Source organism: Cydia pomonella, chromosome 21 (genome assembly GCF_033807575.1).
Source record: "Cydia pomonella isolate Wapato2018A chromosome 21, ilCydPomo1, whole genome shotgun sequence".
NCBI lineage: Eukaryota > Metazoa > Arthropoda > Insecta > Lepidoptera > Tortricidae > Cydia > Cydia pomonella.
The window spans coordinates 15,573,812-15,589,111 of NC_084723.1; positions in this window are offsets into that span (position 1 = coordinate 15,573,812).

Consider the following 15,300-nt stretch of genomic DNA (forward strand, 5'->3'; position numbering starts at 1 on the left):
TATAATCAAATTATGGCGGTAAATAGACTTCGCGCGCACCAACGCACACTTTCACTTTTAAAACAAAATTTTCACAACTTTTATACGCTATTTTGAACTTTAAATTGTTGTAAAATAGGGCTTATTTAATATATTTGAGGTTATGTTTTAAGGTGTAACATGGAAGATGGTTTTAGGTTATTTTATCGTTGAATCTGTATTCGTTGACAGCCGTTTGCGCGCTCAGTGCCCGGTTAAGGTGAATAGGGGTTAAATTAGTTTTGTGCGCTCCAAATCTCGTCTAATTTATCTTATCTGTGGTAAAGAGGTGATGTGGCCAGTTATAATTGTAAAGAGGTTGGGTTTTACTTTTATGGAGTACTCTATTGTGAATTTGATTCTCTGTGGAATGAGGATGCGCAGAATTAAAAGGCTTATTATACTCATCCTGCCGTCGGGCCTTACAATCGGGCCCGACGTCGGCACCGACCCAGATTGTTTCCTTTTCACGAAATATAAGGGTATCGTTAACAATATTTGACATGTAAAAGATACTTTGTCTTGAATTGCAAAAAATGTTTGATGTTTGATATTTTTGCAAATAAACAATTTTTTTATATCAAAAAATATTGTAAACGCAGTGTTGATAATTCGTGAAACGGTAAAAACTCTAGCAAAAATAATTGGGCCCGTCGACGTCGCTTCCAATCGTTAGCCGTCCGATATGGCACTTCCTTAATATTCCCGGTTTCGTGTATTCAAATTTAATAAATGAGTACAGTGAATTATTATATACAACTACACAGACTAGTTTTTAAATCAGAATTTAATATGTGGGTTTTCCCCATTGTAAAGTAAATTTATAAGTTTTCTTATGGAGAAAGCAATTGAGAATTTGATTGTCTACCTTTGGGTTTATTGTGAGCGCCATCTACAATCAGCTTTTATGTTATTTACAAAAAAGTCGAACTGAATAATTTTATTAATATGCTATGAGTTCATGCGAGTTCCATGTTAAAAGTAGGGTAACTATGGAACTCAGTTTAAGTGAAATATTTATACCTAAGAAAATACATTTACAGGTTTTTGAATAATGTTACTAGAAAAATTATGAATGAATTCATTGATAAAGTCGCCATGCACATTTACGGCTGATGGTACATGTAAGTGTTTATACTAAACATACTGAGTAAGAAACACAGGTATTTCTGATCACGACTTATGCAGGTAAGGTAAGGTAGGTACACTACGCTACGTCAAACCTTTTGCGCAGCAGTACAATATTTATCGTCGTTGTCAAGTTGCACGGTAGTACCTATCTACCTAGTTGAGCCACTCACGGCACAATTCTACCTGTAGTTGAGCCGCTCACAGCACAATTCTACCTGTAGTTGAGCCGCTCACAGCACAATTCCACCTGTAGTTGAGCCGCTCACAGCACAATTCTTCCTGTAGTTGAGCCGCTCACGGCACAATTCTACCTGTAGTTGAGCCGCTCACAGCCCAATTCCACCTGTAGTTGAACCGCTCACAGCACAATTCCCTTGGGGTCATTTTTGAGCTCTAATCAGACTAAAGTTACTCTTATTCGTTGGGAAAAGAAATGTTGAAAACCTACATTTTTGATCGACGAAAAATAGTGTTGAAAAGTACAAATGAATTCCGAAAACCAAACCTGCCCTTAACGCAACCACAGATTGATGACAACTGACTATAATTAATTATTAATAACCACTGCCTGACACATGTCAATTGTCAACAAACCACAAATAACATTGGTAAACTAACATTTACTCCAAAATATCCCCTATTTAGTAACCAGTGAGGTTGTTAGCAAGTTTTGTGTGCAGTAAATGTGTCATGGCTGAAATGTTTGAAGTGTACCGATGTGTTTTATGTTAAGTCGGTGTGTTGTTTGAGTTGTTATCTTGAGACATTTTCACTATTCGATCATCTAATTAATTTTAAGTCGATACTTTCGCTTGATTAAGTACGTATTTTTGTTATAGCTACATGGATATGGTTACAAAAGAGGATACCGAACGTGAAGTGGAGACAAACTCCAATTTTTTTTGTGAAATGTTTTTGGGCCACCTTTATACAGATTCTTTGTGAACTATTTATATTATGTGGCTTTCCATCAAACAAGGTTCTTTGTGCACTTGGAACATGTGCATGGGCCCTTCTCCGATGGAGAACCACATTTATTTCATCAATTCATTACAAGTCAATATTTCCACATTTTCCAATTTAAAGTACCTATTTTTTTTTTGGTTACTGGCATACAAAAAAAATGGAATTTACCTACTTTATAAAAAAAAATATTATGTTTATTTAGTTTTAAAATCAAACAATATAAAAGGCAACTCTATTACATTTAATAGTTGTGTAAATTTCTTTGTAGGTAATAAATTGTTACTCTAGCTATATAACAATCTCAATTAGTCTTTCATAATAAAATTGTTTCTGTTTATTTCATGCTAGCCGTATGCCCTTCCGTAAGGAACAGGACGAACCTAAGGATTTTGTTGTTTAACATTTTGACGTATGTTAAGTAGGGTAGTTTATGCGATATTCAAATAATTATTTGTATCCCAATCACTCGTACAAATAAGTTTGTCGGAACTTATGTACGATATATCATATTTATAGAAATTTTTCATTAATTGACATTACCTCACTTTGTCATTGCCAATGCCATGCAGATTCTAGAACTAGTTTTGATTTCCATTTTTTTGTGACATAAATATTGTACGATATTATTGTACACGTACAAATAGCACCCGGAAAGGCACCCCATCACCGCATGGGGTTCAGTCAGACACCTAGGTGTAAATATAAATATAAGTTGGATCATTATCAATAAATACTGATCCGTGATGTGATGTATCGACTGTTGGAAGCGTTTCGACTCCGCAGGTCGTCCCGCGCTCGTTTCAGGGGGCTTAAGGCATAAGCTACAGCGTTTTATTTAGAAAAGTATCATTAAATAACACGCACACACGCATCAGGCGTGATATATGTATCGACTGTTGGAAGCGTTTCGACTCCGCAGGTCGTTTCGCACTCGTTTCTCGAGGCATTTTTGCACTTAGAAAACTTGAAATACCAAGAAAACTAAATATGTAACGTGGCGCAGAAATTTATTCTCATTATTTCATGATTTTAAATTAAAATTAAATTAAACTGAAACGACGTGAAGGAAACTAATCGCGTGAAAACTTCAAGAGTATAACGTCTAAATATCTAAAGGTACAAACAAAGGGAACCATACATACTTAATGTGTACCTATAATATCATTGGAAGATGACAGTGAAAACTTGGAGCACTCAACCCATTATCAGCAACCATGTATCGTGTGAAACTCTATCTATGTACAGCCCATTCGAACATACACTCACATTATAATGATATTATTAAGTTATCGTGCGTCTCACCCGCGCCACTATCTACATGTACAGACAAGATTATTATTATCATCATTCGCTTGCCCTTATCCCATTCATTTGGGGTCGGCGCAGCATGTCTTTTCCTTCCGTATCTAAGACAAGATTATTATTATATTATTATGTAATGTTTACCCAGGTATTAGCTGCTGTATTTATAACTGTTGTTATGTATTTTGCATGTCAGTATATTCTGTTTCTATAAATGTTGTATTGACTTGTAAAAGAGCCCTTGATGCCTACTTGAAGAATAAATTCTTGAATTTTGAATTTTACGAGCAAATGAAAAATTTGAATGAAATCAGTTAGAATGACACGTTCGAATTAGCCAGCTACTTTGAAATTCAATCACAATGACAATGCAATCCATCATCACAAAATATGTCAAAGAAGTGGAAATCGCCGATAAATTCACTTTCCGCTCTTTTTATTTTGTAACTCAATCTCAAGATCAACTTGCCGCTAAAAGTTAGTAACTTGGTCCCATGCACAATCGCACTGACAAATCATTTGTTACGAGCAGATAACTCAATCTGTTATAAATTCCTCTCCGCGTTGTGTTCGGAGGTAATTCATACATACTTACCAATTTCATAAAACTACATTGTATGAGCGGATATTTTATGATCGCTTAATAACACGTTAAGGCTGTACTCATTTTATCAACTGTCAAAAGAAGTTTCGATATTTAAACCATTTAAAGTGATTTATAATTCATTGCACCCAGACTGCTCCTATTTCGAAGTTGACATGAGACATTTGTGCCTCATTTATTTATATATAAATACTACATTTATTTATTATATACACATTTTCTTATAATAATAGTAGTTTAATGTGGCTTTAACATAATACAGGGCATTAATATACGAGTGTAGGTTTATGGAACAAAAACGAAGTGAGATTTATAATACGATCACAATCACACTAATAAACACTAATAATTGTCTACAGATAAATAGATAGATAGATATATAGATAAAGCGTTTATTTGTTTGCTGCAAATACACACAATTTAAAAACACAGGCAAACAGAGAAATACACAATTAACAAAGTACACAATCAATTAAAACAAAATACAGAATCTTATAAATATTATAAACAAACAGGAATAGTGGAATAGTAGTCGTTACAATGTGTACAAATACACATTTTATCTATCGGTTACCATCAGGTGATCCGTCTGCTCGTTTGCCTCCTCTAACATAAAAAAAAAACATACATATTATAAGCTACCTATCTATAATGTGTTCAAAAACACTATGTGACGAAGAAAACTGTTTTGTTAGAACAAACTTCTTAGTTCTGAAGTTGAGATGGCAACTATGCGGTAAGTATTATAGTTTTAAAAAAAATCCACCTTAATTAACTAGCTTATTAAAAAACTTCTTAGCTAACTGTCAAACGAACCCGAGTTAATGAGTTAATTATAATCCTTTTTACTTAACGTTAACACCCTCAAAGCCTCAACGCCTACGGCACTTCGCAAATCCACTAGAATTTGCCGCCATATTGGATAAACCCCCAAAGGTTCCGCGGTATAATGTATTTAAAAACGGAATAATCCTTTTACAAACACCTTTTAATGATAAAAATACTTTACTTGCACTTTTTTTAAACAAAACCGGTGATACGTAAAGAGGCAACCCTTATTACGAAATCAAAAAAGTTAAAGGAAATGCAACTCTACAATAAGGGCGATAAAGTTGAAATTGCTTGGGAGAAATTAGATCCCAGGGTTGTCAACTCAGTAAAAAATTTACCAACTTCTCTAAGTTATCTAAGTATTTGTTTGTGAAATCTTTTAATGTCGTTAAGTGAGCCACCCGCGTCGCTTCCGAGAACCACATCTGGGTTCGAACCCACTACCTGACGGTATTAAACTAATCCTTTTAACCATTTGACTTTTCGCGCTCGACTGAAATTTGTGGTTTTGAAGTTTTTTTGAGGTTTAGTCGCGTATAATTTAAATCTTATTTCTTCAAGTAAGCTGTTTTTAATTTTATTTAATATGTTTTCGGGAACCTAAAGTGTTTGAAGAAGCAAAAACTTTTTTTTAAGTGTGTGGGAACGTCGAAGGTTTTATTATTAATATGAGGCGAGATATATACTTACTTAGCTATTCATGGGCAAATAAAAAAGGTGGAGTAGAATCAAGTTTTAGTCCTGTATGTACGCAGGAAAAACTAAAAAAAAACACAGAAGTAACCGTAGGACTTCTCGAAAACTTCTAACAATACCACTACGTAGTGAGTAAGGTCAACGTGGAGAAGACCGTCTATCAGTTAAGACCGTCTACACGCTCTTTCGTCGCTTCTAACTTTTGCGTTTGTATTTGTATACATACTCCACTACCAGAAGGTCGGTGGAGCAGACGGAGTGAAGCTCTTCCTTTCTGACTGTCTGAGCGAAGTACCTACATATACAAATACTAGAGATCCTGCTCTATGATGGTCAGGCATCTTAAAACCTTCTACTTCTCAAAATCTGTATGATAAAAATCTTTGTAATATCCACAGATAAGTTTCCGGTTATCCCAAACCTTTTTACCCGCCTACATTTTTTAAACGCCGCCTGTTTCTACTGACAAAACTGACTTGCCAGATTACAGAAAATCGCACAAACCGAAGACTATTACTATGATATTGTATAATAAATTGTCACACAATGTTTCAATCGACCAGACGTTTAGCTACAGTTTAAAACCAAGCTACAGTTACTTTACGTCAGAGACTTCCTCTGATGGACTACGCAATATTAAACAAATACCCAGATCAACCTAGCCCCAAACTCAGCAAAGCGTGTACCTACTATGGGCGCCAGGCGACGATATACATACTGTAAATGATAAATACATACTTAGATAATACATAGATAACTTTCATAACTCAGGACCACTTTTCATACAACCCTATACGGGTGACCCTACCTATAAACCCGATGGTCCTGGGTTCGAATCCTGTTCGAATTGTTCCTGACTTTCCTGAGTCATGGGTAATTTTTATGTATTTATATATTACAGTATATATCGTTGTCTGAGTAGGCTTGTGTTATGGCCTTCTTGAGCTTACTGTGGGACTTAGTCAATCTGTGTAAGAATGTAATATTTATTTATATATTTTTAACTGAATTGAAAATTTTATTTCAGTTCAGACACATTAAGGATCCATATCTTGGTTAGTAACAGTGTAACAACACAATTAAAATAAAGTTAATATTACTTAAGGTTAAAACAAAAACTAAAAATAATTTCCTATCCTGACTGCGCAGTCTAGATTGCATACATACATTAATTACATACGAACGTATTACAGGCCTCGGACCGCACCAAGGTCGCGGTCCGGAACGCACTTCAGTTATGGCTTTACATGTGCGTTGCGGACCGTTTAAAAACACGTACATTTATTTTTTGATGAATCCCATACTGTAGTACGTACCTATTATATATCTAACTTCACCCCGAGTTAATTCGTCGCGTTCAATAATCTATAAAGACGCATGTCAGATAGGTATATGCGTCCTTAACTCATTAGTAAAATGGAGATAAGAAGTTTTTGCTTAGCAAAGGACACATGGACAAAGGATAACTGGCTTAGGATATGTCATGATTTTAGACATGTGTTAAATTTTCTTAATAACTTTTTGAAAAATATTGTTAACAAAAATTTGTTTTTGTACTACACAAAAGATGCATTCATATCTGATTTATAGAAAAATGCTAAAAAGTAATATTGTTTTTTTTTTTGGAGATGCGTCCTTTGGAATGAGCACGGCAGTATACGGCTCATCTAGTGAGTACGAGTACATAATCTGTGTGCTCCACCCACATAGCGCCATTTGCGACGATAATCGTAAACACAACACTACAGCGCGACATCGCCAACACTGTATTCCCGCGATTGTTTACGTCCGTCCGTCTGTCGCTTTACGGCTCCTAAACAAGAGAGTTACGAGTGACGGCCGTACAGTCAGCATCAACAGTGAAGTACGGACGCTAAACACAAAGAATATCGTAAATTGACTCGCCATTTCTTATCTCTAGTTAGTATTGCTGGGCATTTTCCGCAAATCAACGACCATTGCGCCTGTTTTGAGTGAAACGAGGTAGCGCTACCCTAACACCTACAGCTCCTCCATGAAACCTAGCAAGTTCTTCAGGTTGCTAACTACCTCCTTCCGTGTACACGGAATCCCTAGGTATTTGTTCCTGTATAATAAATATTATAGGACATTATTACACAAATTGACTAAGTCCCACAGTAACCTGAATAAGGCTTGTGTTGTGGGGACTTAATAGACAACGATATATACTTTTTATATAAATATTTATAAATACTTAAATATATATAATATAAAACACCCATGAATCAGGAACAAATATCCGTGCTCATCACACAAATAAATGGATACCAGGATTTGAACCTGGGATCATCATCTTCATAGGCAGGCACCCACTTGGCCAGACCGGTCATCGAATGTATACTTCTACCTGTTTACAGTCTAGGAGAATATGTTCTGTTTTCCTATCTCTATTGCATGTTCATAATTATATTGCTTTCCCGCCCATGATGTTGGTGGTCAATGCCACTGTGCGAGCAGGACAGCAATATAATTATGTGCGTGCGATAGAGATAGAAAATGTGGGGTCATTGTACGAAATTCTTCTTGCTTAGCGTCCTTACTTAAGTGGATAAAATAATGCGCCAAAAGTATCTGCCAGCGTCGAATACACTTCCAATTAGAGATAAATTAGTATTTAATTTTGGAAAATTTTATTTTCACACTGCACCCACCTTAGCAAATTTCTGTTTGGCCCAGTGGTTGACTGTTAGAAAATGCCCCAAGGCATTAAGTCCGCCTATAGTACGTTATTCGCGTTCAGAAGAATTCCGACCTTACACATTCACCACTGAGCTACGGTGAATGTGTAAGGTACGCTGAATACGTTGTAGCCCATAACATGGGTTTCCCGGTATGTAACGGAAATGCTTCGTAGAGGCAAAACGACAACGTGTCGTGATTAAAATATATTCATTATACTATCAATTAATACATGAACCTTAGAAACAGGTTTATATCTATTTCAGTAGCAAACAAGCATACGACCCGTCTGAAGCATTCACCGTAGCCTATATAGACGCCTGCAACTCCAGAGGTGTTACATGCGCAAAAATGGTTGTGTTAGGTTAGATAAATGTGTTACATATCAGTATATATTACTAATAAGTTATCATTATTATATATTTTGTAATTGCGATAAGGATACATTGTCAGGTTACTGACAATGTTTAATCAATATAATCTTCTGAATAAATGAATATCAATATCGCTCTTGCATAATAGATAGATAAAGCCAGGCGCGGATCTAACTTTATAGTCAGGGGGGGGTCACCTAACTAGGTATAAAGTCAGAAGTTTCACCAGCTTAGAAAAATATCTACTTACTGTTGTCCTAGACCCAGGCGCCCCGTCGTCTTGACCCCCATGACCCTCCTGGATCTGCCCTTGGATATAGCTTGTATTTCCCCCATGGCGTCCCCAATGTTTTTTGTTGAAAACTCGTTTACGTCTTTCCTGTGGACATCGCAAATTGAAGATTGAGACTCAAATAAGAAAAACGGGATATCTATGTACCAGAGTCGTTAACTTTTATTGTATATCGTCCACAGAAGTGACCTTTTTCTAAAATGTGTTTGACCCACCTAACTCGTACAATCAAAATGCGTATTTTTCCTCCGCCAATGACTTCAGCCAAGGACATGCAAATCCAGCAATTTACCCAAACATTAACAGTCGTCCGCCGTGCAAACCCCGAATATCGATATCGATACAATCGAGTCGATTGCGAGCCCGGGCACGTGCACTCGGCGTGCATGATGACGTCACTGCAGCGTGTGTGGTTTTAAATTCTTTTGAATTTTAGGTAGTCATTTTATTAGTCAAGAGACAGGTTGGTAAATAATAAAGACAATCAAAGATCATACGAGTTTCAAAAAGGCACCAAACTTTATGAATCTGAGACTCAATGAATGGCAGCTATTATCTAAGTATATGTCTTTGGACAAAAATTGAATCTCCGATGGCGCACGGACCTCTTCTTCCTAATGAACTGTCGCTGTAACAATCATCTGTCAAGATACTGTGGCCAATGATGCAAGAGAAAGCTGCCAGCTCTCTGGTCACCGGTAGAATCGATGAGCTTTTTACTTGATTCCCTGAATAGAACTTTGGCGCTTGGACCCCTAGGGTCTCGACTCAAAATGCCACAAAGTGGTATTAGAGGCCAAGACCTCGATATTTGGAAATCTTTTTGGTTTCAGCCGCCTCGGCAGCTGCTCCAGCCCAATTAATTTGTAATTATGAACTTAGGTCTTATTGTTGTATTTTCTTATTATTGTGGTACATCATGTTTATATGACTGTTTGGTTTCTAAATAAAAATATTTAAAAAAATAAGCGTGCAATAAAGTGCCCGATTTGGAACCACAAGCTTACCTACTTCTGCAGTCGTCGACTGTGCGTTTCTCCAGAAATTTCTTGCCTCGCACACCTAAACTGTGGAATGAACTGTCGCCTGCGGTATTTCGGGACCAATACGACGTTCAAACCTTCAAGAAAAGAGCGTACTCCTATCTTAAACGCCGGCAACGCACTTATAACCCCTCTGGTTGCAGGAGTCCAACGGCGGCGGTAATCGCTTACCATCAGGTGATCCGGCTGCTAGTTTTCCTGCTAAGTACATCATAAAAAAAAATTGACGGGATATAGTAACTGCCTTCTGTGCACCATTAAAAAATTAAGTACCTTGAATATAGATATGTAGTGTTTTACCTATGTATTTTTTACTATACATATAAGTATATATATATATATATATATATATACACATACTACGTCGGTGGCAAACAAGCATACGGCCCGCCTGATGGTAATCAGTTTCCTTAGCCTATGTACGCCTGCAACGCCAGAGGAGGTACATGCACGTTGCCAACACTAACACTCCGCATCCTCGTTTTTTTTTCTAAATAGTATTTCATAAAGCTGTGAAAACGAAACTTATTTATCCGCCACTGTCACTCTTGAATATTCGAGCGATAGAAAGACAATGCAGAAAGGTAGATAATGATATGAAGATTTTCGCGGTAGGCCCCGAAAAGCCAGTACGAATCGCCGATAACAGACATAATTTCCTTTTACTAAATGTTTATTAATTAATGTCTGGTTAGTCACCGCGATGTTGCTCTGTCATTGCAATTCGCTTCCATTTGTCTCTTATCGCCCGTTTGACAGGTTTGTCGAATGATTAATGTCATCTGTCAAAATTTGCCAAAGGAGCGTGTTATAAATTGATCTGTGATTTGACCACTGTCATGATTTGGCCATTTATTTGTTAGAAGGTGTCTCTGCATCTGTCTCTCAAACTGTCTCCAGAGATACCAAACTTCATCCGAATTAGTTCAGCCGTTTAAACATGAAGAGGTAACAGATAGTTATACTTACGCTTTTATAATAATAGTAGGATTTAAAAAAGTTACCTTATATTGTATGATGGTATTAGGTATGTTACTTCTTTTTAGGATTCTTCTTCCTCGCGTTGTCCCAGCATTTTGCCACGGCTCATGGGAGCCTGGGGTCCGATTGACAGCTAATCCCAAGATTTGGCGTAGGCACTAGTTTTTACGAAAGCGACTGCCATCTGACCTTCCAACCCAAAGTAGGCCTGGTTGGGATCAGTCCGGATTCCTCACGATGTCTTCCTTCACCGAAAAGCGACTGGTAAATATCAAATGATATTTCCTAAATAAGTTCCGAAAAACTCAATGGGTACGAGCCGGGGTTTGAACCCGCGACCTCCGGATTGCAAGTCGCACGCTCTTACCGCTAGGCCACCAGCACTTTACTTCTTTTTAGGATAAGTTAAAGTTATTAAACTTATTTTCATTTTTATAGAAATGTCGGGTTTTGTTTCATTTAATAGCAACTTTATTGTTCTCGTATTGGCGTATGAACAGGTCTTACAATAGGTACAATAGTTTTACTCCTGTATGATAATGTTTACTACAAATTTAATGTATTATGGACCCTAGACAATACATCTCAGTTATATTGGAGTAATTATTTATTTTTCAGTGTAATGTAGATAATGCCTACCCAGGTATTGACAATTGTGTTTATATATATTTTTGTGTATTTTTCATGTCACTATATTGATGTTCACTGTAATATATTGGCTAGTAAAATGGGGTAATTTTATGAATTTTGAATGAAATAGCGATTAGAACTAAATTTATGATCATTTCTTTTATTTATTTATAAGGTTTTTCAAACGATGGTATAATAGGTAAAAGAAAAACAAATTAAATGAGTAAAAACATATATTTTATATCACTCGTCTTTTAAATTAGGTACACTCTCGTACAGTCACGAAAAGAAACCTTCACTGGACAGTCGCGGAGAAAAGTGTTAGCCGAATATACACACATATACTTAACATAGCCTACACTATATATAAACATTTATTCTACCACTCAGTATGTACAACGCTAGTTAAATTAAAATAAAATGTACAATTTATGTCTAATTTTATTTACAATTTGAGTCTATGGCGTAAGATGACAGAAGGAACAACCGTGATTATAGGAATTTTATACCTACTTGTCTATACATATTCGTTTTTTACCTACCAAGTTTAAGTACCAAGGAAATAAATAAATGCTTGTATTTAGGTAAAGAGCAGACCCAAAATAAATGAAAAAAAACTTTACAAAATATCAAAATGAGAAATTGAGAATCCGTTAGTTATGCACCTTTTACAATCCTGCGCCGAATCTTTCAGAAAAAATGAGTAACGAATGAGTATTATGTCAAACACAGTTTGTCATAATCACAGTTATTTAAGCAAAGACAAATAAAATAAACATGTAAGTACTAGTTAGTACTTTTGGTGCTAACTGTACCCCATTTGACATTTACGATTCGGTAAAATAACTTTCTTTTCATAAATACATTTTGACATTTTATATTTAATGCATAATATATTCTGTTTTAAGGTAACATTTAGAATAGGTTTTGTGACAAAGTTATTTAATGAAAGTCCCTAATACAGTGTAGATTAATAATAATAAACAACAACGTTTTGACTACGAAGTCAATATTTCGAGGGCCTTTTCACTATATTTCCTTTATCGGCCAGTTTTGGGCCTTAAAAACAAAAAGAAATGACTGTTTTGTCAAATTGCATAAATATCACCTGACACTCACTGTCAGATGATAACGTCACACGAATGAAACATTGGTTAAAATGAAAATGCCCTCACACCACATATTTAAACTGCCATAAACGTTACCCGACGGACTTTATCCAGCTTGAATGATTGGCCTAGAATTGCACAGTTATAAAAAAACATATTTTCTGTGTTCAGGACTAAATGTAAACATACATGTTAAAAAATAGGTACATTTTGTGTCGACAACCTTTGCAAACAAAAAGGCTGTTTAATTAAAGTTTGAAAATACAAGTGCATAATTATTTACCTATAAATTTTAACAGAATCTGTGCCGATTTTTATTCTGCTGTAAAAAAAAATATTTAGATTTCGAAAAAAATGACTGGTTTAACGAGCTGCTCATTTTGGGTCCGATAAAGAAAAAACCATAATCTCTTCCAAAAAATGTGAGTATGTTATATTTTCCGTAGAGATACCATATTTTTTGGAATAAGACTAACGGCGAAATTATGGTTTATATTGTACAGAACTCGGAGCTCCACCAGAATTTTAGCGAAATATACCTACCGAAAGAAACCAAAAAAAAAAAAAAAAAACCAGCTCATCTAGCAATAACAATATATTGAAATTTTGGAAGGTCATTTACACGATTTGGGACTCCTTTCAGTGGTTTTTAATTATTATTTTCATAAGTATACAATAATACTGGATGTAAACGAAGTTTAGCCATTCTCACATATATTTATACTAAAGGAACCGTCTTATTATTAGTTACATATTATTGAGCCATTGAACGATATCACTAATCACTACCAACGGATATCATCTTTTCAAATAATTGTAAGCCATGTTTTGATAAAATTTCAATCGATATTTAATTTAGATGATCGAATCCAATGAATGAATTTATTTAGGAATGTTATGTGCCACGGTATAGCATGTATTACAATACAATAATACACACAACCATTTTATTAAGTAGAATCAACTGTAGGTAATAATAATAATATTTAACAAAACAAAATGGGAAAATAAATAATAAACTTACTTATATTTAAATAAAAACGAAATTATATAATAAATTCACTCTCGCGGATTAAGCTAACTAGTGATGTGGGTACGTTAAAAATTACCTTTCGGCTTTTTTTTTTCTTTCCAAAATAATATTATAGCGTGTCGAAATTGATGTAATACGTTACTTCGTATTACACAATTAGAAACTATTATTTAGCTGCCCAAATAATATCAATTATAATTACCAAGAGTTTTCGTTAACCAATTATGCAATTACCTTCACAATTATATTCTTTCTTATTACGTTTCTCAATCCGGCACACATTCAATCAATCATAACCTATGAAACAATTAGCAAAGCCGTCGTTCAAATACCTGTCATCTCATCTAAGCCTATCATTCAGATTTCAATCTTAAGGCAACATGTATAAGATCAATTTCCCTGTTAATGAATAGAGCAAGATATGACATAGCTAAAGCTATTACCGTATTAACGATCCCGCCATTTTGAATGGAATCAGCATTCCATTTTCAAGTCGATTAACTGTTAGTCGATTTTAATTATCGATTTTCTTCATTAAGTGATTCCGATTAGCGACCATGTCCGCGTTTTACGATTTTCCGTGGTTTTTAATTGTTCGAGTATTGATTGCCAGTAATTTATGATTGTGCGGAGTGGGCACTAAATAAGTAGGAACATTTTTGTCCAAGCTTCGTACTACGCACTAAACGGTTATGGTACCGCTATTATGTATGGAGTGTGGAATTAAAAGGACTGAAATCTCTTATGGTAGAACTGTTGCAAAAGTGTCCAGCTATCAGCTATAAATAATAGTTCCAAATCTCTCCAGAGTAGCGCTAGAGTAGCTAAGAACCTAGGCGTCATTGACGGAGTGAAGTGCGCTGTCTATGATTTGTTTTTTTTTAAGTATTCTAGGTATTGTAGCGCCACCTATTTAAGGTTTTTTGATGACACTTTTTGGTGCATGGAGATTTCGTTCCTTACCTCCTCCTTTCATACTACTATGACACATCATGTTATTCATAAATATGAATCTTTAACTAATTAGAAGCTAAGGTATAGGTATCGCCAGGAGAGTTGAAGTGAATGATTACACACACAGCTACACAGAGTACTAATCGAAAAAACAATATTGAATGAATGAATTAGTAAATATGACTCAAGCGCACGATAAGCTAAAAAGCTTTAAAAACTAAAAAACCTGAAAGAATTTTTTTGGACCATCTTGCAGTTGGCGGTTTAACTTGGTATCCGTAGGAAAAAAAGAACACTTATTTAAAAATCTGGCTGTCATTCTCATTACACGTTTTGTTGCGATGTGTGTGATTCTAGCAATGGGAAGATTAGGTAATATCGTACCTATCTTGAATTAGTAACAGTAAACAGTTGTACCTATGTCACAATAGTATGCTTTATTGCATATACCTAAGTATTTTTTATGACTATGGGCCTGTTTCACAATGTCCAAGTAAAGTCCTGAATAAGCTACTTGCCACTTATCTGACGAATAAAGTCATCGTTGGCGTTTCACAATCTTCAAATAAGCCTAACTGGTAGATAAAGTGCTAAGTTTAGTACGAAGTTTTATCTGGTAGTTAATTTATTTGTTAA